Here is a 26,037-nt window from a genome sequence, read left to right as displayed (position 1 = left end):
CCAATCCCAGACTCCTAGGTCTGAGAGCATTTAGGATTTAGCCAGTCCTAGGAAGCATGCCTTGCATTTGAAACACAGACACAGGATTTTACTGGGCCAAGGGTAGGACCTATGGTTGGAGAAGGATTCATCCCCATGGGGAAATATCAGTGAGGGACATCAGGACCTCAGCCTAACTTAACCCAGAACTAGGGCTATGCTATCTTCTCAGGGCATCCAGAACTGATAAGGACCCTATAAACTAGGCAAACCACCTATAGATTCAGAAATGGACCGCTGGTTATACAGCTGGCGCATTGAGGCCAGAAGATTAATTTCCAGTGATATAAAACCATTATCTCATTTAATCCTCATATCAACCCTAAGAGTTAGATTTACTATCGTCGTCTGATAAAAAAGGAAGCTGAGGCTTTGAGGCCCAGCAAAACTTTCCTGGCACCCAGGGAGAGTTAGTGAGACTATAACCTCTGGCCTATCTCACTCTGAAATCTTACATGACTGCACTACCACCATGCTACATCAGCTTCCTGTTAGAAACCCCTGCTTCTCTGCAGCCTTGGTCAATGTTGACCAAAGGACATTGAGCTGGGATACCCCTGGAGTTCCACAGGGCCAGCAACAGAGCAGGACAAAACCAAACGGTGGCTCACTGTATCTGCAGTCCTTGCCATGCGTATCTACTCCTCTTTTCTGCATAACCTTCTATTCAATTTCATGTTCACCCTTGGAGTGATGTCTTTAGGATTAACATTCAGATGATACCTTCATCTGCAGAACCCAATGTGTCTTGAAACAATTATCTCCTCCATCCTCATCTGTTTGTTTGAGGCAGCACCCTTTTCTAGTTTATTATTTCCAGGTGCCCAAGAGAAGTCAGACTAATTTATAAGGTCTTTGATAAAATTCTTCACATACTTGAGAACTCCAGTATTCTTAGCTTGGAAGAATATTCTGTTTGTTTTCTCTACCTATGTGAGGCTGTATTCTGGTATGCATTGTGCTCTAGTCTAGGTATTATGTTTGGAGTATTAAAATTGCTTATTCAATCCTCCAGCCAATTCCTACTAAATACCACTTAATTCACATTATGGGCCTAAAATCCAACTTTAGGTAAGACTCCCTCTTGGAGCCTCAGGTTCCTCATTTGAGAAATGAGGAGATAAAATTTGTGATCTTTAAATTCCTAATCAGCAGTGTGATTCATATTTCATGGATGATGGAATTGAAGATCACGAGGCTTTCATATCTCATGTAAATTTTAGAACAGGAATTCTAGCCAGCTTGGCAAGGTGTTGTTTCCAAAGAAATCAGTGGTTTAGAAGTATTTATTGAGCACCTATTATGTGCAAAGAACTGTGCTGGCTGCTGGGGGTGGGTACGTAATTAAAAGAATACATCCCATCCCAGCTAGCTAGATAATTACCAATTTATTGGAGAGAAAAATACATAAAGTAAAATCTCAACACACTCTAAAGGACTTCTAGCAAATGTATAAGTGAGATTTCATGAGAGGGAGAGAACTCCATTGCTATCTAACCCCAGGGTGTCAAAGAAAGCACAGCAAGGTGATGCTTCAGAGAGAAGGAAATTGACCTCTGAGATGATGAAACTGACCCATGACCAGGTGCTCTTTGGAAGCTTAGAGAAAAAGACATCCTTATTTTATTTTCACTCATTTTTGGAATCTAAAAAAACCAAAGTGGAGCCTTAGGAACTGCCCAATAGAAAAAAAGAGCTAAATAGAAATCATATAAAAAGACAAACAGAGAAGGTCCTCAGAGATGCAGGTGTGGATACCTGCAATGCCTGCTTATCATCAAGCCATAAAATGGCAGCCATAAAAATTAACAAATGCATCTAACAAGAACAAGTGGAAATAACAGGAACACTCATTGAAAATAACAGGAAACTACACATTTTCCTAGCTATTCAGAAAAGCCTGGTGAGATGAGAGTGATTTTAAGAGACAACACAAATGGATAAGGGAATGCCAAAATGAGACTAGAGAGGAAGACGACAGCAAGGACAGAGACAAATAACCAGGTTTTCAAGTCCACATCCAATAAGTTCTCAGAGGAAAGGTTGGCAGGACCTCAGAGACTTGGCCAGTGTAATTTACTGTCAAGGAAAAGTAGACATTCCTTTAAAAATTAAGTCTTTGCCTCAGTGACTGTTAACAGAGTGGTCAGGAGATGAATGCTGGGAGGGAGCATCAATTCCCTTGTAGAGCAGAGAGAGCAGCATTTGGAAGCAATCAAGGTGAGTCCTGACAGGAGGAAGTTGATGAAGAAGTAAGTGTGCTCAGAGACAGGGAGCATGGTCCAGCCCGGAGTGAGTCATCAGAGGGTCCGGAGAACCACGTTCCAGGTTGGATGATGTCTGAGCACCTGTGGACTTTCAGTGAGAAAGGGAAGAGGGGAGTTGGCAGCCCAGGTCTCATGCACACAGTGAGCTGTGGGTAGGTGGGAGGTGGGGGACTGGTGTTTGTTGAAAACAAATTACATGCCGGCATTCTAGTGGGTGCTTCACATAGCTTGTCTCATTGATTTCTCATCATACTCTGCAAGGTGGGTGTTATCATAAGAAAACTGAGAGTCAGAGAGGTTAAATAACCTGTCCAAGTTCACATGGTAAGTGGCAGACCCAGAATTTGAACTCCAGTCTATCTGATTATAAAATCTATACCTGCATGAGCTTTTCACTTCATTCCAATGAAATAGTCATATCCTTTTACGTTTTTGTAATGGATGTGTCAAGCGTAGTAAGTGGTAGGTGCTCAAAGAATGGTAGCCAGTGAAAATAGAAGTAGGAATAGCAAGGGAAGGAAGAGGGAGATCTATATGTTAAGTGGGTCATGATATCTATCTCAAACCACTGTTGTGAGAAAAAGGGAGTATATGTCAAGTTCCATCACAGGGCCTGGGGCACAGCAGGAATGCAGAAACTGAATGGTGCTTCCTTGGTAGTAGAGACCTTATATCCTGTTTCTCTCTAAGTGTCTATGTGTTTGAATTCCCCTAATGGGCTGTAAGCTACCTAAGTAGAAATTTGCCTAACCCATTTGCATATCTTGCAAAGCTTTGCATATAAAAAAACCCAAGTTTCAGAGTTTTTTGAATGTGAACCAGTAAATGCAGATCAGAACTAGACTGGAAATGTTATATTCCTCTTTAGAGTTACTACTGTCATTAATATTGTTATTTTCGTTATTCTTGACCTCTTTCACCCTACAGCCTGGCAGACCCCACCAAAGCTTCTCATACTTTAAATATATACACATGCTTTTGTGTGAGTGCATGTGTGCGAAAGTGTGTGTGTATGTGAGAAAGTGATATTCATGTAGTGGACCTGGTGCTGTATATACAATATAATCATGTTATTGAGGAATTCAAACTCAGTGGTGTATAAACCTGATTTCCCCCCCCCACTCACAGCTTGAAACATACTTATAAAATCTATTTTTTTCTCATTTCTAATTATAACTTGTGCTGGATTCCTAACCTTTCACTCATTTTCTGATAGTAAATGTTCATCCTCTGTATAACCTCAATCTCATACCAGATTTCGTGTATTTTCCTCCTCCATGCTGGCTAGGATTGTGGCCTGGGGGTCATGGTGAGAGAAAGGTGCTTGGGGCGGGCTGGTTCTGCATTACTTCTACTGTCTTTCCAGTGCTCATGTCCTCTAACACTGGGGGCAGAGTAGGAGGGGCAAATGCCACTCTCTTACCATGTTGTTATGATAGTCCCTCCCTTTTGGCTGATTGAGCTCCTCTGTGGCTGCCCATTTGTAGTCGGTACATCTAGTTGTAAAGTGTTTATCCAAATACCAGTATATACATGGGGTTGAAAAGTCTCAATGTGGTAGACTAAACACTGCTTGACCTCTTTCACCCCACAGCCTGGCAGGCCCCACCAAAGCTTCTCATTATTAAGACCCTTTGCCTTGCAACAAATCTCTTGGTCAGCAATCAAGGTAGCTCAAGCTTATTGGCCTTTTGTGAGCTTTGACCCACAGGAAATCATTCATCCTTGCTAGATCAAGCCATGGTAGTGTGGGCTGTGCTACTGATTGAATGTTTATGTGCCCCCCAAATTCATATGTTGAAACTTTAATCCCTAATGTGATAGTGTTTGGAGATTGGAAGTCATCAGGGCATGAGAATGGAGCCTTCAAGATTGGATTAGTGCCCTTCTGAGAAGCATCAGGAAAGAGTTTTCTCTCTCTTTCTCTGTTGTCCACCATGTGAAGACATAGTAAGAAGACATTTATGGTCCAGGAAGAGGGTCTTCACCAGAACCCAACCATGCTGGCAACCTAATACAGGAATTCTAGATCCAGAACTTGAGGAATAACTTATTTTGTTTAAGCTACCCAGTCTGATACTCTCTTATAGCATCCTGAGTAGACTGAAGTTGATTCGGGGCCACTCCCAATCTCTTACTACCATCTCTCCCCAGTTCTTCTCTCTTCTCACAGGGATCCAAGAAGCATTTCACCAATCTGCTGTATAAACAGTTGTTCTCGCAGTGTACCAGGTGCTCCTCCCTGAATGTCTCTGTGAGGGGTCTCTTCAGCATATCCCCTTACCTTGGGGGCAGGCAGCAGTTTAGGTGAAGGAGTCTCTGCACTGTGCTTTTGATTCATCCAAGGTCTCTAGTATTTTCATTCTCTGCCCTCTCCTCCAAGATTTTTGTTTTGATTTGAGTTTTGTTGGTTTTAAGTGAAGGAGGGAGAAGTGGTAATGGTTGTGTAGGGAACAGGGGAAGACAAGACCAGCTTTCTGATATTATTAAATGCTGAGCGGGTTGCTGGCCTCAATTGTTGATGTTAGTTCTTAGAGATGGATTCTTTTGTCTCAGCATTGGATTCTAGTTGCCAATTCTGAGGCAAAATAGAATCCCAATCAACCTCTGGTTTCTGCACATTTACTACATACACATGTATGTCCTGGGTGGTAAAATTTATTCATCCTTCACAGTTAGGGAAATCAGGCTCAGAGAAGGCAAAATAAGTTAATCTCAAATTACATCAAGTGGCATTGTGGCTTTCAGTTTACCTGGCACCAAATCCACCATAGCAAAGACATACTCTTTTTTTTTTTTTTTTTTTTTGCGGGGTGGGGATGTTACCAGGAATTGAACTCAGGGGCACTTGACCACTGAGCCACATCCCCAGCCCTATTTGTATTTTACTTAGAGACAGTGTCTCACTGGGTTGCTTAGTACCTGTTTTTGCTGAGGCTGGCTTTGAACTTGCAATCCTCCTGCCTCAGCCTCCCAAGCTGCTGGAATTACAGGCATGCACCACCATGCCCAGCGAGACACATTCTCTTAAGCTGGGGTGGGAAATAAGAAGGAATGACAATGGGGTGGGGGATATATAGGCCCTTTCCTGTGTAATTCAGAAAAAAAATAGAAATAGGAGGGAATCAGGGGCAGAGCCAGAGAAACTGGTTCACCAGTGACTGTGCCACCAGTGTGGCTCGTAAATGAGAGCCATGAGGCCATGGCACTCCCTTACGCTATAGCTACAAGGGAAGGCCTTCAGGAAGGGCCCCAGAGCCTCTGGTGCTGTGGCCTGAAAGATTCCCTTTCACCAGGATTTGACAGGGCAAGCTCTTCACCTCCCAGGCTAGTAGGCCTAAGACCTCAGGGGCCCACAGAAGGTCTGGGGAGCTACATTCTTGTGGCAATCATTAGCTGAAGGGACTGATGTGTTTAGAGGGGGCCAAGGCCCACAGCAGGGCACTCCATTCCAGGTCTAGGTATGCAGCGCAGAGTCTCTCCCTCCATCATGGTCAGGACAGTGGTGCTCAGAGTAGGACACCAACCAGTAACCTCCACAACACCAGGGGATCTGTTAGAAATGCCAACTTTTACCTTCCCCGACTCCCCAGACCTCAGAAAAAATCAGAAAGTTGGTTGGGAGGGTGAAGCCTAGCAATTCATTTTTAGCAACACATTAGTTAAGTCAGGTTTACTTGAGTATAATTTACAAACAGAAAAGAAATTCACCCTTATTAAAGTTTGCCGTGTGATAATTAATTGGCAGTTATGTAACGATTAGCACCCAGATCCGTATATAGATTATTTTCATCATCCCCAAAGTTAGTTCCCTCCTGCTCTTCTGTGGCCAATACTCTGCCCCTACCCTCCAGTCCCTGGCAACTACTGATTTTATTTCTGTCCCTACAGCTGAGCCTTCTGTAAAGTGTCATGCAAATGGAATCATACAGCGTGTCGCCTTTTGTACCTGCCTTCTTCCACTTAGCATAGCGCTTTTGAGGTTGTCCATGTTGTTTCAAGCCTCAGTAACCCCCCCATTTTTACTGCTGAGTGTATCACATTGTATGTGTGCACCCCAAACATCTTACCTGTGCAGCAGCTGATAGATGCTTGTGTTGGCTCCAAGCTGAGACTATTATGAATAAAGCGACTATCAATATTCATGTTATCCATGTACCAGTCTTTGTGTGGACATATGTTTTCATTTCCCCTGGCTAAACATCTAGGAGGAGAATTGCTGGATCATCAGGAAAGCATGTATTTATCTTTATAAGAAACTGCTAAACTGTTTTCCAAAGTGACTGTAACATTTGCTTCCCATCAATAATCCAAGAGAGTTCTAAGTGCTCCCTGTTCTCTCGATCATTTGGTATTATCAATTTTTGTTGTTCCTGTTGTTGTTTTAATTTAGTCATACTAATGGATGTCATGATTCATTTTTATTTTTGTAACAATAAATGATTCAAAACATCTTTTCATGACTTTACTTACCAGTCAGATATCTTCTTTGATTAAGTATCTATTTAAATCCTTTTCCATTTGAAAAAAATGTTTTCTTATTGACTGTTAAAAGGTCTTTATGTATTCTGGATAGAAGTTCTTTAACAATATGAATTTGCAAGTTTCTTTCTCCAGTCTCTGTTTTGTCTTTTCATTTTCTTAACAGTTTCTTTTGAAGAGCTAATTTTTTTTTAAATTTGGATAAAGTTCAGCTTATTCCCTTTTCTTTTATGATTCATGCTTTTTGTGTCCTATGTAAGTATTTTTTTTTTTTTGGACATATGTTTTAAAAAGATTTTATCCTGTTTTCTTTTCCATAGCTTTATAATTTCATACTTCCAGTTTAGGTCTTAGATTCATTTTGAATTTTTTTATTATATGATGTAAGATTGTCATTGTTTATTCTTTCATATGGGCATTCATTGGTCCAGAACCATTTGAAAAGACTACCCTTTCTCCATTAAATTGACACTGCACCTTTGGGGAAAAAAATTCGACTGTATATGTGCAGATATATTTTGAACACTATTCTTTTTCACTGATGTACATGTTGGTTAATATGGCAATACTACACTGTCTTGATTACAGTAGTTTTATGGTAAATCTTGAAATCATGTACCCTAAGTCCCCAACTTTGTACTTTTTAAGAATTGTATTGGCCATGTTAGGACTTCAAATTTTCCTATAAATCTTATAACTGATCTGTCAATTTAAAAAAATAATACCTTTTAGGATTTTGATTAGGATTGCATAGAAACTATAAATCAATCTGGGCATCATTGATAATGCTAATAATATTGAGGTTTCCAATTCACTAATATAGTTTATCTTTCCATTTATTTAACTCTTCTCTAAATTCTTTTGTTATGTCTTCACTAGTACCAGCATACAGATTTGCATTGTTTTGTTAGATTTATCCACAAATATTTTATTTTTAACACTATTATGGGGAATGAACTTACTGAAGATAACAGTGATGGTCTTTCATATACAACATATTCTGGAGAACCCAGCCACGGTACTGAGTGAGGGCTTTGCTGTCAGACGGAGCTCCCTCTCGACTCCAGCACCACTGGTGTGTTGGTGGCACAGCATAGTTTTGAAGACCCTAGATTCTAGAGTCAGAGTGCCTAGATCTGAAGCCTCATCCTGGCTCTCTCGAGTTTTATAACCCTGGGATCTTCAGGGTTCAGTTTCTTTATCTGTTCACTGGGCATAATAACAATACCTACCTCTAGGGTCATTTCAAGGATTTGGTGAACTGAATCCAGCAATGTTGAGCACAGGAAAAAAATGCATGCCAGCCTTTATTATTTCTTATTAGCTGTGTGACTGTGGGTGGACTAATTTCAAAGAAACTTCATCTTCACATTTATAAGTTAGTAATAATAAGAGTATCAGTAGAATTATGTTGAGGATTAAATTAAAATAAAACAGTTAACACAGTCCTGGCACACATAAGCCCTTATTAATGTTTGCTTCTAATATATCTATGTTGGCATGTTGTTTGACATATGTTGACATTAAGCAAATCCATATTAAAAAATAAAATACCTGCTAAACAAAGAATAATAACCTTGCAGAAAAGCTTGTAGAAATAATTCAAAAGTTACAAGAGTGGCTACTCCGATGGTGTACAGTCTGACTTAGTAAAACCTGGCCCTTTTCAAGTGTTCTTGCTAAATGATTTTCTTTGGTCATCACGTCACCCTACATTGTTTCTAAACCTCATTGCATAGCGTGGTGTTCAAGCTTCAATCTAAAATCAATCTACTTATTGTAATGACTTCTAGTTACCTATACCCAATTACCATTGTCATTAAGAAGGCAGTACCCACCGATATTGAGTAACCATGTGACATTAGGCATTCAATGTAGCTTCAACACATGACCTTCTTACCTAGAAAAATTTAAAAGTACCTAAGATAGTGCTTTTAACTCTTGTTTACTGAAAAACAGAAAAGCATACAAAAACCCACTTTGCCAACTTACAAATGTTGGATGAAAGAGACTTAATAAGAGACTCTAGAAGATATGAATACTGATTGGGTCCTTTGGGTTATGGCATAGTATTGCCACAGATGGTAATATAATCTCTAAGGAAATTAGCTGACATGATTTCATTTATTTGAGTGTGTTCGAGCAGATCTGTACCACAGATAGTACAAAAAATCAGTTTGGCAACATATAACAGGAAACAGTGAATCAAGACTTAAGCCCCACATTTTTTATTTTATTTTTATTTTTTTATTTTTTGATACCAGGGATTGAACTGAGGGTGCTTAACCATTGAGCCACATCCCCAGCATTTTTTTGTATTTTATTTAGAGACAGGATCTCACCAAGTTGCTTAGGGCTTCGCTAAGTTGCTGAGGCTAGCTTTGAACTTGTGATCCTCAAGTTATGCTGTGTGCTGTATTATAACACTGTGAGTCTTTGAGTCATCTGCCCTCTTTTGTCAAGGTCTTCATCTGTATAATATTGAGCTAGAATAATGGGTTGATTGGAACTTGATCCAGATTTTATTCTCTGGTTTTAGAATCCATTTTTTTTCCTTCAAACTTATTGCATTTTAGCTGAAAGTAAAGAAGCCTACCTGGAAAAGGTAAACAAGTATCATAAGCGTTATTTGTGTAGGAGTTGGATTAATAACCTTAAATTGGTAAAATTCTGCATTAAAGGAGATATGAATCAAATTAACATTGCAGACCTTTTAAAAAATTTTTATTTGTTTTCATTAGTTATACATGACAGTAGAATGCATTTATGCACTTTGATATATCATACATAGATGGGATAAAATTTCTCATTTTTCTGAGTGTACATGTTGCAGAATCATATTGGTCATGCAGTCACATATATACATACAGTAATAATGTCTTTTTCATTCTACCATCTTTTCTATCCCCACATCCCCTCTCCTCCCCTCCCATCACTTCCCTCTACCTAATCTAAGGTAATGCTATTCTTCCCTAGTGTCCACCACTTTATTGTGAATCAGCATCTGCATATTATAGAAAACATTCAGCCTTTGGTTTTGTGGGATTGGCTTATGTCTGCTTAGCATGATATTCTCTAACCTCAACCATTTACTGGCAAATTCCATAATTTCACTCTTCTTTAAAGCTGAGTAATATTCCATTGAATGAATATATATATATATATATATATATATATATATATATCACATTTTCTTTATTCATTCATTTATTAAGGGACACCTAGGTTGGTTCCATAGTCTAGCTGTTGTGAATTGAGCTGCTATAAACATTAATGTTGCTGTATCACTATAGTATGCTGATTTTAAGTCCTTTAAGTAAAACCAAGAATTAATAAATGGGATAGATTCAAATTAAAAAGCTTTTTCTCAGCAAAGGAAACAATTAATAAAGTGAGGGGAGAGCCTACATATTGGGAGAAAAATCTTTACCACATCCACCTCCGATAAATCATTAATCTCTAGGATATATAAAGAACTCAAAAATCTTAACACCAAAAAAAACAAATAACCCAATCAATAAATGGGCTAAGGAAGTTAACTGATACTTCACAGAAGAAGAAATACAATTGATCAACAAATATATGAAAAAGTGTTCAACATCTCTTGCAACATCTCTAATTAGAGAAATGCAAATCAAAACTATTCTAAGATTTTATCTCACTCTTGTCAGAGTAGCAATCATCAAGAATACAGGCAACAATAAATATTGGCAAGGATGTGGTGAAACAGGTATACTCATACACTGCTGGTGGGACTCCAAGTTGGTGCAACCACTATGGAAAGCAGTATGGAGATTCCTCAGAAAATCAGAAATGGAACCACCATTTGACCCAGCTATCCCATTCCTTGATTTATACCCAAAGGGCTTAAAATCTACATTGCTGACTTTTTTTTAATCTGTAAAATAGGTTTAATTATAATTGCTTTATAGTGTGTAGAATGAGTAATGTTTTCCAACCTTCTTGAATGTTGAAATATATTGAAAATTAATCATTCAGCCCTCTGAAACTACTGTCTACCTAAATGATCCAAGATTCTATGTTGTGATATCATCCACAGAAAACTGTGCCTTAAACATATTTGTATCATATATTGGCCCTTGAAGAATAAAGACCCAAATTAGTTTTCTGTCTTTAAGAGACCAAATTACCTATAATTTTTAATTTAATTTAAAATTAAATTTAATCAGCACCAAATCACCCATTGCACTTTTGCTTTTTCTTTCTTGTTTTAACCAAATGTGAAGATCCAGCATGGTAACCATTTTGTATTAGGATCTGTTAAAAAGCTTTGCGGTGAGGCTGGGATAGTAGCTCAGTCGTAGAGCATTGCTTCACCTTTGTGAATCCCTGGGCTCCATTCCCAGTCCTGCCCCCTTCCCCACCAAAAAACTTAATCTATGTGTCTTTGGAGTACTCTTGACCTGTGTTTAAATTTCATCTCTGCTATTTACTCAACTGTATGATTTAGGCAAATCACTCATTTTCTGTATGCCTCAGTTTCTCCACCTATAAAATGGAAATGACCACACATGATATATCAAAGTGCACAAATGCATCCTACTGTCATGTAGGTTTTTTGTAAAATTCAAGAGATCAAGTAGTGGAACTCCAGGAATAAAATAGGTGTCTCCAAATAATAGCTCTTGTTCCATTTGCCTCATGCCCCAGTGTAAATTGAAGGTTGATCTCTACCATATCCAGTTCCATTGGCTATGATATTGGATACTACAAGTAACTTAAAGTAGCCTAAATAAAGACCTTATTTTAATTCTGGTAATGGGGAAATGGTTATAGGTGTATAATAGGAAATTATTCAGCCATAACAATAATTCAATGCTATGTGGCACTGCTATAAGGAAATTGAAAAAATAATTAGGCAGAAAAGTGTATAGACAGTATGATTCCAAATATATAGAATAGCATAGAAGAAAGTATTGGAAAAAACAATGAGAAAATCTTAAAGTGGGTGGTAGTGGGAATTTGGGATTTTTGTTTGTTTGTTTGTTTTTGCAGTATGAACCAATTTCTGTATCTTTCAAAATACAAGTATTTTTCCTTTTTCTATTTTCCACTCTTAAAAATTTCTTTTTTTAACACAATGAACATATATTAGACCTATTATAAAACAGAAAACTACATCTATTTCAATGTATAGTAGAAAGAAATCTGTATATATCAATTGTGAAAGAAGTTTTGAGCATCGTGAACATTCATACTAGCCCCTCTGACAGAACCATCCTAGTTAGCAACTAGTTTTACTTTGACCAATATTTATCAAATGCTCTCATAATCTATTTCAATTATTTTTCTTACTTTTCTACTTTTGCCTCCTCCTTGGCCTGACTTCACATTTAGTTTAAATGCCTATGCTGTCTACAGTTAAGAACCACACACCAGATCAACATGTTAAAAATGTATGAGGAATATAACTGGCCAATTTCTGGCACAATATGTGTAGACATATATACTTTAAATTTGAGAGATGGAAATCTAAATGTTCAGAGTCCTGATGACTCCAGTTTGGATTCCTATGATGGAATACTTGGTCTGGAAGTATGGGCTCCTACTGTGACCTCCAGAGGATAATGTAAGTATGCCCACCTCTCAGGTCTAAAGTTCTTTTCATTCAGTATGACTTTCATTTTTAACTTATTTCAGAGTTTGTTGTTGGTAAGTGAGGCAGGGAGATTAGACTATCAGCAAGGAATAGAAAAGAGCTTGGGTGGCTTCAGGCCTCTGCTTGTTGGGAAGGGCCCAGTCTCATCTGCATAGATGCACTGAGAGGAAGGGTGTGGCCGGAAGCTGTCTGTAGATAGAAAGTTCTCTTACTTAGCATCAGTTTTCAACCCACTGAAGATTTTCCTTTCCTCTGCTCAGTAATGGTAAGGGATCTGTGGCTACTTGGCATGTTTCTAACTTCCCAAGAAGATTTTGAGATGCAGGTACTCAGAGAATATCTTATCTATTGCCACAACATAAGGCACATAGCATTTACTCCATAAATATTGGTGAAATTCAATTAACATTTACCAACAAACTTTTAATAGTATAGCATTATTAAGACTTTTCATAAAGGAGATGGAATCATTTTTCAAAAACCAGAAATTAGATTTTGTCATTCTCTCTTCTTTGTTTTCAAAATAAAAACAAAAATATCTCTGCAATGGCTCTTTCCAATCACTTAACTTTGGCCTCCAAGACTCATGTCACTGATACTGCCAGTTGTCAGTATCCGCTTCTTCACATTTTAAAGTTTGGACATTAGAGAAGCATGCCAAGGCAAGCATATAAAGCAAGGTTTATTTAAAAAGAGGTAACGCAGATTTCTCCCAGGAGGGAGAAGGGGGCCATAGTTGATATTCTGAAGTGAGTTCTTTCTGCCTCTTTTTATACATCCTAGATATTCTTTGTTCTCCTGCTCTGTTTTCCCCTTACATCTCTCCTTCCTAGTACAAGACTAGGTTCAGAAGATGGCCCAGGTGGGGTGGCCAAAAGGTGAGAAGCAGGTGGGCTGGAGGGGCCAACGTGGAGTGATCCAGGCAGGAAGTGGGGCCAGGGTACATTATTTCTGTTGTTACATCCTCAAAGAGGACTTTTCTAATAGCCTTGTATAAATGTGATCTCCTTAGTCACTCTCCATCACATCATTATTTTATTTCCTTCCTGGAATTTTTCATTATCTGCAATATTACCTTCATTTGTTCCTACATTTATCTTCATCAGAAGCTAAACTTAAGGGAGATGGGCACTTTCTTGGCCTTTACTATTGGATTCTTCATTCCCTGGAGAATATTTGTGAAAAAAAGGAAGGGACAGAGGGAGGACAGAAAAAGAAAGAAGGAAAGAAAACAGGGAGGAAGGAATTTTAGATCAGACAATATTTACAACTATCCTGTGTAATAGGATCCTTAATCCCAACTTTACAGATGAGAAGATTGAGGAGAAGTTATTCATTTTTATAAAAATCCTAGCTAGTAAAAGAACCATGATTCTAAATAGAATCTTCTTGAATTCAAGAACAGCTTTCTCTTTTATCTTAAAAGATATTTAGAGTGACATGGCAATTATCAAGAATATAAACAACAATAAATGTTGGCTAGGATGTTGGGGGAAATGTGGACTCAAACATTGCTGGTGGGAATGCAAATTGGTACAACCATTATGGAAAGTGGTATGGAGATTCCTCAGAAAACTTGGAATGGAACTACCATTTGACCCCGCTAGCCCATTTCTCCACTTATACCCAAACTTAAAATCAGCATACTACGGTAAAGCAGCCATATCAATGTTTATAGCAGCTCAATTCACAATAGCTAAACTATGTAACCAACCTAGGTGCCCTTCCACAGATGAATGGAAAATGAAAACCTGGTACATATATACAATGTGATAATACTCAGCCACAAAAGAATGAAATTATGGCATTTGTCAATAAATAGATGGAACAGGAGAATATCATGCTAAGTGAAATAAACCAATCCCCCCAAACCAAAAGCCAAATGTTTTCTGATATGTGGATGGTAATTCACAATGCAGGGATGGGGGCACTAGAGAAGAATAGAGTTACTTTAGATTAGGTAGAGGGGAGTAAAGGGAAGAGAGGAGGTATGGGGTACGAAGGATAGTAGAATGACTCTGACATTATTACCCTAATATAGTGTGATTCTATGTCATGTACAATCAGAAGAAAGAAAAATTACAATCTATTGCATATAATGTATCAAAGTACATTCTATTGACATGTATAATTAATTAAAACAAATACAAAATTTTAAAAAAGATATTTGGAACTTCCACTCAACTGTGTTAGAGTAACTAGTACTAGATTTACCCTTGCACTGTAAACAACAAGAAAACTGGACAAACTACATGAAGCAGCTGAATGTTGACATTGGACAGTAAGCAGACTGTAAATGTGATTCCTGAGAAGCTGGGAACATATGAAGTAAATACTACACTTGCTCTTGCTTTCTGCTTTAGAAGCAGTTTCTGGATTGCAGCAGAAGGAGAATTAAACAGACCATGGCAAACTCTAGACCTGAGGAGATGATCATCAGTCTTCCATGAAACTGAGGTGTCTGGAAGTAGCAGGATATGATCCCAGAGGAGATGGAGGCTAATGCACAGAGAGCAAGCCCCAAGTATATGCATAGAGCCCCAGGAATACTGTTGTTGAATGCTAATCCATGAACTCATAGGGCAAACCCTGCTTAGCTGAGCAAAGGACATAGGGAATTCTAAGCTCCACAGAATTCGCAACAGAGTTTGAATTCTGAGCAAAAGAGGAGGCAGATTTCAGTGAATTACATACTCAAAAAGGGGCATGCTTCAGTGATTGGGTTAAACTAACCCAAAAGTAAAGACCACTCTAGACTTGCCATATCAGAGCTTAAAAACAAGGCTTGAAGTGATCAAGCTGATCCATGAGCAGCTTCCAAAATAAACTTTAACACTGTTTAAAATAACACAACAAAATCCAGGAAATCAATAACTAAACATTTATTACAGTGGCCAGCATCCAAAAAAAAATTACAACACATGTGAACATATACACTGGTTTCTCTTCAGATTGTATAAATCTTTTGCCTTTTACAAAATGTAAACAAGCAGAAAATGTGATCTATAATTAGAAAAAAATTCAGTCAGTAAATAGTTACAGACCCAGAAAAGACAGAAATGATGAAAATAGTAAACAGGAGTTGAGCCATTATAAATACAGTCATGGACTTAAAGGAACCTTGATCACTAAGAGAAGAAAAATTAACTATGTAAATAAAAGTATCAAGAGGAACTATAGAGTTGAAAAGTATAATATCTGAAATATGTAATTCACTGGAAATGCTTAACAGCAGATTAATTACTGCAAAAGGAAATATGAGGGATTTTGAAGACACAGCAATAAAAATAACCCAAAATAAAGCACAAGAGGAAAAAAAAAAGAGCTAAAAATACTGTCAGAGACAGTGGGGCAATATTCAGTGACTTTATATGTAGTTAGAATCTCAAAAGGAGAGAGAGCAGAAAAATTGTTTTAAGAAACACAACCAAATCTAACAGAAGAAAACAATAAGCAAATATTCATAAATTTTTGGTATATAAATATTTCTTAGGAAATAGATCATAAAACCTAAAAGGAAAAAATAAGTTTCATTCCACTAAAATTAAAATATTTTGTTCTTGAAACCAACAATCATTCTAGGTTCTACCCCAGCAATTTCACTCCTATTTATCTGAAAGAAATAAAAATGTATGTCCATGTAATAGTTTGCATATGAATGTTCAGAGTAGCTTTATTCACAATAACAAAACCTGGAAATAAATAAAATATTCATTAACAAGTGTCCAGTTTATTTTATTTATTTATTTATTTTGCTACTATCACAGGATACCTGAAAGTGGATAATTTATAATGAACAGACATTTATTTCAGACAGTTCTGGAGTCTGGGAATTCCAAGATCAAAGTGGCAGCATCTGGTGAGGTCTTTCTTGCTGAGTGATCCCATGTTGGAAGGGCAGGAGTAGGAGGGAGAGACAAAGGGTGAGAGGTGAAGACAGGGATAAAGAATGATTGTCCCTACAGTACACAGAGCTGCACTTGTCCCCATAGGAATGGCATTGATCCGCTCATGAAGGCTCACCCCTCATAACCTCCACTACCTCATCACCTCTTAAAAGTTCCACCTTAACACAATTGTGTTGGGGAGTAAGTTTCCAACCGATGCTTTTTTGGAGGACACCATGAAACCATAGCAACACATGAATGTGCAAACCAATTGTGGTGAATCCCTACGAAGGAATGGCTGTCATGAAAAGGAATAAAATATCAATACATGCAGTGATTTGGATGAATCTCAAAATTAGTATGGTGGCTGCAAGAAGTCAAAGTTCAAACATTACTTACAGTATGTACCTATATTACATTTATATGACTCTTTGGAAGAGAGTAAACTAATCTGTAACAACAAAAATCAGATCATTTGATGCCGGGGTCTCTGGGTTGGAATGGGAAGATTCACTGGAAAACATCATAAAGCACTGGAAGACACTATAAAGCATCATGGGGAATGATGAAGATGTTCTCTATTTTGATTGTGGTTATACAGGTATATGCATTTGATAAAACATGATGATGAATACATTTAAAATGAGTTCACTTTAGATCATGTAAATTGTGTATCCATAAAGCTGATGTTAAAAATGTAGCCCTGTTATTGGCATGGAAATTGGCTAGGAAAACAATTCTTCTCTAACTCATGCTTCAGTCAGCCAGTTATGAGAATAAAATAGAACAACACCCACTAACATCTCATGCCTCACCCTACTGTAAATAGCCAATCAGAATATTTTCCTGTTAGGAAATTTTAGGACCTATGACATAGTGTTAATATTTATATTTATATTTATTCAGTGGTTGCTAATTATTCTATTTTGCAGATGTGAGCCAATTACACCATTTTCTGAATTTTGCTGGTCTTGTAGCTTTTATAAATCACAGGCTCCTAATATAAACTTGATTGTGGTAAAGTAGAACGTGCTGGTAGGCTTCAGTTCTAATCAGCTTGGGGTTTAAATTCTGGCTCTGCCACTCACCAGCTGGGTTTTGCCATCATAAAATAAGCATATGACCACCTTCATAGGTTGTGAGGATTCAGTGAGATGATGAAGGAATTCTGCTGTGTGTGTACTAGACTATAAAAGGAGGGTGCCTTATGCTGCACCCCCTGAGTCTCTAGCTCCCTTACTGCCCTCTCCTATCCTGTCCTTCTACCATCCTGAATTTTTATTTATCTCCTCTACTATAGTAATGTGGTACAAATGTCAATAGTTTCTATTTTCTCAGTTTAAAAAGGTGTTTCATTTCTGAATGAATTCCACCATTCCAACTAAAACTATTTTATTTATTTATTTTGGTACTGGGGATTGAACCCAGGGGCACATAACCACATACCCACATACCCAGCCCTTTTTATTTTTATTTTTAAATTTTGAGACAGGGTCTCACTAAGTCGCTTAGGACCTTACTAAGTTGCTGAGGCTGACTTTGAACTTGTGATCCTCTTGCCTCAGCTTCCTGAGCAACTTGGATTACAGGGATGTACCATCACACCTGGTCCATTAAAACAATTCTTTCAACTTATATTGGATGTAACAGTTGCTGGACTTATTTTGGGGATATCCTTAATAAATTGGAGTGTATATTATCTATATTTGAATGGTCCTTTACCTTTATAAAGTCTTTTATTTATTATCTCATTTAATCATTAATTAGCTCAACAATCTTATAAGGTCAATGAGAGGATTATCATGTCTACTGCACACATTAGTAAACCAAGGTTTCCCTAGGCTATGGATGGTGAAAGGAGACCCTCATCATTATACAAAATACATGTATGAAGATGTGAATTTGGTGTCAACATACCTTATATATAATCAGAGATATGATAAATTATGGTATAATGGTGTATTAAGAATTGTAATGCAAAAATAAATAAATAAATAAATAAATAAATATTTTTTTTTAAAAAAAGCATTTAGGTCAGAACTGGAATTTGAACCTGGTTTTCCTGATCTTGATTCAGTGCATTTTCCATGGTTTATGTATTTAGCTGAATTTATTGAGAGCTGATGGTATGCTGGGCATGCATAGTACAGTGCTGCCCTTGGGAAGCTCATCATCTATGGGGGAGCTGGGTTTGCAACCGTAGAACAATGACAGTTGTACATATAAAGGACACAGGGACCACACAGAACATGGGGTGTGGGGGTGGGTGGAGAGTTGCCCAGAGGAGCAAAGGGTCACCCTGGGACATAGGAGGAACTCTAAGGTACCATGAGGCTATGATTATTCTATTTGAACAAGAAGAGAAAGGCCTTCCAGTGGTTCAGTAGACTGAGGCAGGAAGATCGCAAGTTCAAAGCCAGTCTCAGCAAAAGCAAGGCACTAAGCAAGTCAGTGAGACCCTATCTCTAAATAAAATACGAAATACTGCTGGGGATGTGGTTCTGTAGTTGATTGACCAAGTTCTAGCTCTGGTACCTAATTAATTAAATAAATGAGAGAGAGAGAGAGAGAGAGAGAGAGAGAGAGAGAGAGAGAGAGAGAGAGAGAGAGATTCCTAAAATAGCCCAAAGAAAGAACCCTCAAGAATTAATATTTTTTTCTATATTTTTTTTCAAAGCTGAGTTATTCTTCACTTTGACAAAATAAACAAAACAGTATGCAGAGATGAGGTTGCAGCCTAGCAGTCACCAGCAGAGTCTGTTTCCCATAGCTACTTTATGGGGCTGTCCCTCCGGCCCCGGGCCCTGCTCAGACTACAGCAGCCTGCACAGGGTGGGCGTGGGATGGGGTGTGTGCTCACTAGTGTGTGTTTTCTGATCCCATCCACCAGGAAAGAATCAAATCTACTTGGAATATTGTGAAGCTTCCTGCCTGTTTGATTAGTTTTTCCAGGTGGGGTGTGTAATTATTAAAGCCGATGTTAAGAGAGAGCTTCCTTTCTTCACGGTCCTAGGCTAGCTCCTGGTGTAATGTTGTTCTTTATAAGAGACAGAAAAGGTCAGGATTATTTCAGGTATTTGGTGGAAAGACTTCTGGAGGTTGGCCTTTGGGGTAGAAAGAGGCAGAGGAAAAGGGGAGAATCTTTTGATTGTTCCATAGACTTTTGACTCTTTTTTTTTTTTTTTGACTCTTTTGTCTCCATTTCCCTATCCATTAAAAATTTAAAAAGTATTGATATATAAAGTTCTTTCCTTGACCCATTTTCTTTTTTGTTAAGGCATAATATTTGTACATCTTTATGGGATATATTATGATAATACATTTGTACAGTGTGTAATGATCAAATCAGAGTAATAAGCATTTCCATCTCTTCAAACATCAGTCATTTCATGTTTTGGGATTTCATTTTCTCCTACTTATTTTTAAATATAGATTGTTTTATTTATGTATTTATTTATTTTTATTATTGGTTGTTCAAAACATTACAAAGCTCTTGACATATCATATTTCATACATTTGATTCAAGTGGGTTATGAACTCCCATTTTTACCCCGTATACAGATTGCAGAATCACATCGGTTACACATCCACATTTTTACATATTGCCATACTAGTGACTGTTGTATTCTGCTATCTTTCCTATCCTCTACTATCCCCCCTCCCCTCCCCTCCAATCTTCTATCTCTACCCCATCTACTGTAATTCATTTCTCTCTCTTGTTTTTTTCCCCTTACATCCTCTTATATGTAATTTTGTATAACAATGAGGGTCTCCTTCCATTTCCATGCAATTTCCCTTCTCTCTCCCTTTCCCTCCCACCTCTCGTCCCAGTTTAATGTTAATTGTTTTCTCATGCTCTTCCTCCCTGCTCTATTCTTAGTTGCTCTCCTTATATCAAAGAAGACATTTGGCATTTGTTTTTTAGGGATTGGCTAGCTTCACTTAGCATAATCTGCTCTAATGCCATCCATTTCCCTGCAAATGCCATGATTTTGTCATTTTTTAGTGCTGAGTAATACTCCATTGCGTATAAATGCCACATTTTTTTTTATCCATTCATCTATTGAAGGGCATCTAGGGTGGTTCCACAGTCTAGCTATTGTGAATTGTGCTGCTATGAACATCGATGTAGCAGTATCCCTATAGTACACTCTTTTAAGGTCTTCAGGGAATAGTCCGAGAAGGGGAATAGCTGGGTCAAATGGTGGTTCCATTCCCAGCTTTCCCAGGAATCTCCATACTGCTTTCCAAATTGGCCGCACCAATTTGCAGTCCCACCAGCAGTGTACAAGTGTACCCTTTTCCCCACATCCTCGCCAGCACTTGTTGTTGTTTGACTTCATAATGGCTGCCAATCTTACTGGAGTGAGATGGTATCTTAGGGTGGTTTTGATTTGCATTTCTCTGATTGCTAGAGATGGTGAGCATTTTTTTATGTACTTGTTGATTGATTGTATGTCCTCCTCTGAGAAGTGTATGTTCAGGTCCTTGGCCCATTTGTTGATTGGGTAATTTGTTTTCTTATTGTTTAATTTTTTTGAGTTCTTTGTATACTCTGGATATTAGGGCTCTATCTGAAGTGTGAGGAGTAAAAATTTGTTCCCAGGATGTAAGCTCCCTATTTACCTCTCTTATTGTTTCTCTTGCTGAGAAAAAACTTTTTAGTTTGAGTAAGTCCCATTTATTGATTCTTGTTTTTAACTCTTGCGCTATGGGTGTCCTATTATAAGGAATTTGGAGCCCGACCCCACAATATGTTGATCGGAGCCAACTTTTTCTTCTATCAGACGCAGAGTCTCTGATTTGATATCAAGCTCCTTGATCCATTTTGAGTTAACTTTTGTGCATGGCGAGAGAAGGGGATTCAGTTTCATTTTGTTGCATATGGATTTCCAGTTTTCCCAGCACCATTTGTTGAAGATGCTATCCTTCCTCCATTGCATGCTTTTAGACCCTTTATCAAATATAAGATAGTTGTAATTTTGTGGATTGGTCTCTGTGTCCTCTATTCTGTACCATTGGTCCACCCGCCTGTTTTGGTACCAGTACCATGCTGTTTTTGTTACTATTGCTCTGTAGTACAGTTTGAAATCTGGTATCGCTATACCTCCAGATTCACACTTTCTGCTTAGAATTGCTTTTGCTATTCTGGGTCTTTTATTTTTCCATATGAATTTCATGATTGCTTTATCTATTTCTATAAGAAATGCCATTGGGATTTTGATTGGCATTGCATTAAACCTATAGAGAACATGTTGATGATGTTAGTTCTGCCTATCCATAAAAAGGGTATATTTTTCCATCTTCTAAGATCTTCTTCTATTTCTCTCTTTAGGGTTCTATAGTTTTCATTGTATAAATCTTTCACCTCTTTTGTTAGGTTGATTCCCAAGTATTTTATTTTTTTTTGAGGATATTGTGAATGGGGTGGTTTTCCTCATTTCCATTTCAGAAGATTTGTCACTGATATACAGGAATGCCTTTGATTTATGGGTGTTGATTTTATATCCTGCCACTTTGCTGAATTCATTTATTAGCTCTAGTTGTTTCTTTGTAGACCCTTTTGGGTCTGTTAGGTATAGAATCATATCATCCACAAATAGTGATAATTTAAGTTCTTCTTTTCCTATCTTTATGCCTTTAATTTCTTTTGTCTGTCTAATTGCTCTGGCCAGTATTTTGAGAACTATATTAAATAGAAGTGGTGAGAGAGGGCATACCTGTCTTGTTCCAGAATTTAGAGGGAATACTTTCAGTATTTCTCCATTTAGAATAATGCTAGCCTGAGGCTTATCATAGATAGCTTTTACAATGTTGAAGTAAGTTCCTGTTATCCCTAGTTTTTCTAGTGTTTTGAACATAAAGGGATGCTGTAATTTGTTGAATGCTTTTTTTGCGACTATCAAGATGATCATATGGTTCTTATCTTTAAGTCTATTGAATAATGTTTGATTTCCATATATTGAACCAGCCTTGCATCCCAGGGATGAATCCTATTTGATCATGGTGTACAATTTTTTTTATATGCTTTGGTATCTGATTCGCCAGAATTTTATTGAGGATTTTTGCATCTAGGTTCATTAGAGATATTGGTCTGTAGTTTTCTTTCTTTGAAGTGTCTTTGTCTGGTTTCGGGATCAGGGTGATGTTGGCCTCATAGAATTAATTTGGAAGAGCTCCTTCTTTTTCTATTTCCTGAAATAACTTGAAAAGTATTGGTATTAACTCTTCTTTAAAGGTTTTGTAAAACTCCGCTGTATACCTATCCAGTCCCGGGCTTTTCTTGGTTTGAAGTCTTTTGATGGCTTCTTCTATTTCCTCCTTCGTTATTGGTCTGTTTAAATTGTGTGTATCTGCCTGACTCAATCTGGGCAAATCATATGACTTAAGAAATTTATCGATATCTTCTCTATCTTCTATTTTATTGGAATATAGGGTTTCAAAATAATTTCTAATTATCTTCTGTATTTCTGTAGTGTCTGTTGTGATATTGCCTTTTTCATCCCGTATGTTAGTAATTTGAGTTCTCTCTCTTCTTCTCTTCATTAGCATGGCTAAGGGTCTGTAGATCTTATTCATTTTTTTGAAGAACCAACTTTTAGTTTTGTCAAATTTTTCCATGGTTTCTTTTGTTTCAATTTCGTTGATTTCCACTCTGATTTTAATTATTTCGTGCCTTCTGCTACCTTTGCTGTTGTTTTGCTCTTCCTTTTCTAAGGTTTTGAGATGAAGTGTGAGCTCATTTATTTGTTGTTGGTTTTTTTTTCTTTTTTTGAGGAATGAACTCCAGGCAATGAATTTCCCTCTTAAATCTGCTTTCATTGTGTCCCATAGATTCCGATATGTTGTGTCTGTATTTTCATTTACCTCTAAGAATTTTTTGATTTCCTCCTTTACGTCTTCTGTAACCCATTGATCATTCAGTAACATATTGTTCATTTTCTAGGTGATGCAGGATTTTTCCTTCCTTCTTTTATCATTGATTTCCAGTTTCATTCCATTATGATCAGATAAGATGCATGGTATTATCTCCACACCTTTATATTTACTAAGAGTTGCCCTATGACATAATATATGGTCTGTCTTTGAGAAGGATCCATGTGCTGCTGAGAAGAATGTATACCCACTTGATGATGGTTGATATATTCTATATATGTCAGTTAAGTCTAGGTTATTGATTGTGTTATTGAGTTCTATAGTTTCTTTTTCAGCTTTTGTTTGGAGGATCTGTCCAATGGTGAGAGCGGTGTGTTGAAGTCACCCATAATTATTGTGTTGTGGTCTATTTGACTCTTGAACTTGAGGAGAGTTTGTTTTATGAACGTTGCAGCACCATTATTTGGTGCATACATATTGATAATTGTTATGTCTTGTTGGTGAATGGTTCCTTTTAACAGTATATAGTGTCCTTCTTTATCCCTTTTGATTCACTTAGGTTTGAAGTTGATTTTATTCAATATGAGTATGGCCACTCCTGCTTGCTTCCGAGGACCATGTGAATGGTATGATTTTTCCCAACCTTTCACCTTCAGCCTGTGTATGTCTTTTCCTGTCAGATGAGTCTCCTGAAGGCAGCATATAGTTGGGTCTATTTTTTCAATCCAAGTTACTAGCCTAGGTCGCTTGATTGGTGTATTTAAACCATTAACATTTAGGGTTACTATTGATATATGGTTTGTACTTCCAGTCATGTTTATTTATTTATTTATTTTAATTTGGCTTGTTTCCCCCCCCCCCCTTTACTGAGTTACCTTCCACTGTTAGTTTTGGGTGCTGTTTTTCATTTCCTCCTCTTGTAGTGTTTTGCTCAAAATGCTTTGCAGTGCTGGTTTTCTGGCTGTGAATTCTTTTAACTTTTGTTTATCATGAAATATTTTAATTTAATTGTCAAACCTGAAGCTTAATTTTGCTGGATATAATATTCTTCGTTGGAATTCATGATTTTTCATCGTTTGAAATATGTTGTTCCAGGATCTTCTCGCTTTCAACGTCTGTGATGAAAAATCAGCTGTTAATCTAATTGGTTTACCCCTGAATGTAATCTGCATCCTTTCTATTGTAGCTTTTAATATTCTCTCCTTGTTCTGTATGTTGGATATCTTCATAATAATGTGTCTTGGAGTTGGTCTATTATGATTTTGTATGTTTGGGGTCCTGTAGGCTTCCAGAATTTGGCAGTCCATAACATCTTTCATTTCTTGAAAGTTTTCTAAGATTATTTCATTCAATAGGTTGCTCATTCCTTTGGTTTGGAACTCTATACCTTCTTCTATCCCAATGACTCTTAAGTTTGGGTTTTTTATGACATCCCATATCTCTTGAATGTTTTGCTCGTGGTTTCTTACCAGCCTTTCTGCGTTGACTATAGTCTTTTCGAGTTGATAAACTTTGTCTTCATTATCTGATGTTCTGACTTCTATTTGATCTAGTCTATTTGTAATAATCTCATTTGAGTTTTAATTTGGTTTATGGTTTCCTGCATTTCTAGAATTACTGTTTGATTTTTTTAAAAATCTCTATCTCCTGGTAGAGTTCATTTTTTGCTTCTTGAATCTGCTTATGTAATTCATTTTCATCTGACTTCTTTAAGATTCCATTCCATCTGAGTCAGGTATGCCTTGAGTTCTTTCTCTGTCCATTTATCTGATGCCTTTAGGTTCTCCTGTAAATTTAAGTTATCCACATTGTTTGTAATCCTTTTTTTTTCTCCCTTGTTTTTTCATGGTGCTCATGTCACTTTCCAATTCTGTTTGACTGCTGTGTTTCTGTTTTCTCCTATAAATTTGTTTTGGTTTTGTATAGCTCCAAGATATCTCCTTTGTGTTGGGAGACAATGTTTAGAGATGTTGGATTTAATTGTGGTTTTAGGTAAATTCATTAGTTTCATTAAAGGCCTACAGATTTTGATGGCATATAGAAAATTGAGGTTTGAACTTAGGATTTTATGTTAAGGTCGGGCAATTTGATGGTATGGAGGTTAGTATATCTTAGCTTCTTTGAGTGGTTGCTCAAATGCAGGCGGATATTAACAAGAGAATAGACAGGAGTACTTGGGGGTAGTTAAGGGCTTAGGCGGACTATAGACCGTCTCGTAATATTAATCTATTTGCATTTAGTAAATTACACGTAATCGGAGTGGTCATGCTTGGGAGGAAAGATAGGGAAAAGGTAAGGAAGCAAACCAAGAAAGAGAGAGGGAGAGAAGAAAGAAAGAGAAAAAAATAGAAAAAAAAGAAGAAATGATAAAAAAATAATAAAATAAAGTGAAATAAAAATTACAATTAAAAAAAAAAAAAAGCACTGTTAGGCTTCTATTTTCTTCCCTTCCAGTAGGTGGAGCTGTGCCTTCCGGACCAAGATTTTGCCCTCCGGCTATAGGAAACAATCCTTATGAGGCCACTCCCTCCTCCCCCACCTGGTGTCTCTCCAATCCTGTTCACTTAGGTTTATTCCTGGCCTCTGGTCTCCTCGCTTCTCCCGCCAGACAGGCCTTCCCCAGTGTGATACCTCTCTACAGTTCAAGCTACACTCTGGGCCTGTAGTTTCCTGGATGTGGAGCACAGCTATTGGGAACCGGCCCCTATTGTTTGATTCCCTCCGATAGCCACTCCTCCGAGAGCTGGTGAGACAGGTTTCGTTTTCGCCACTGGTGGGAGGGGGGAGTTTGAGGTCAGGTGCCTTTACCTTTCCCCACACCTCTATTCACGCTCACTCTGATATTCACGCCCCCGGAAAGCCGGGG

The sequence above is a fragment of the Marmota flaviventris genome, chromosome 10, assembly GCF_047511675.1.
Source record: "Marmota flaviventris isolate mMarFla1 chromosome 10, mMarFla1.hap1, whole genome shotgun sequence".
NCBI lineage: Eukaryota > Metazoa > Chordata > Mammalia > Rodentia > Sciuridae > Marmota > Marmota flaviventris.
This window is presented reverse-complemented; position numbering follows the sequence as displayed.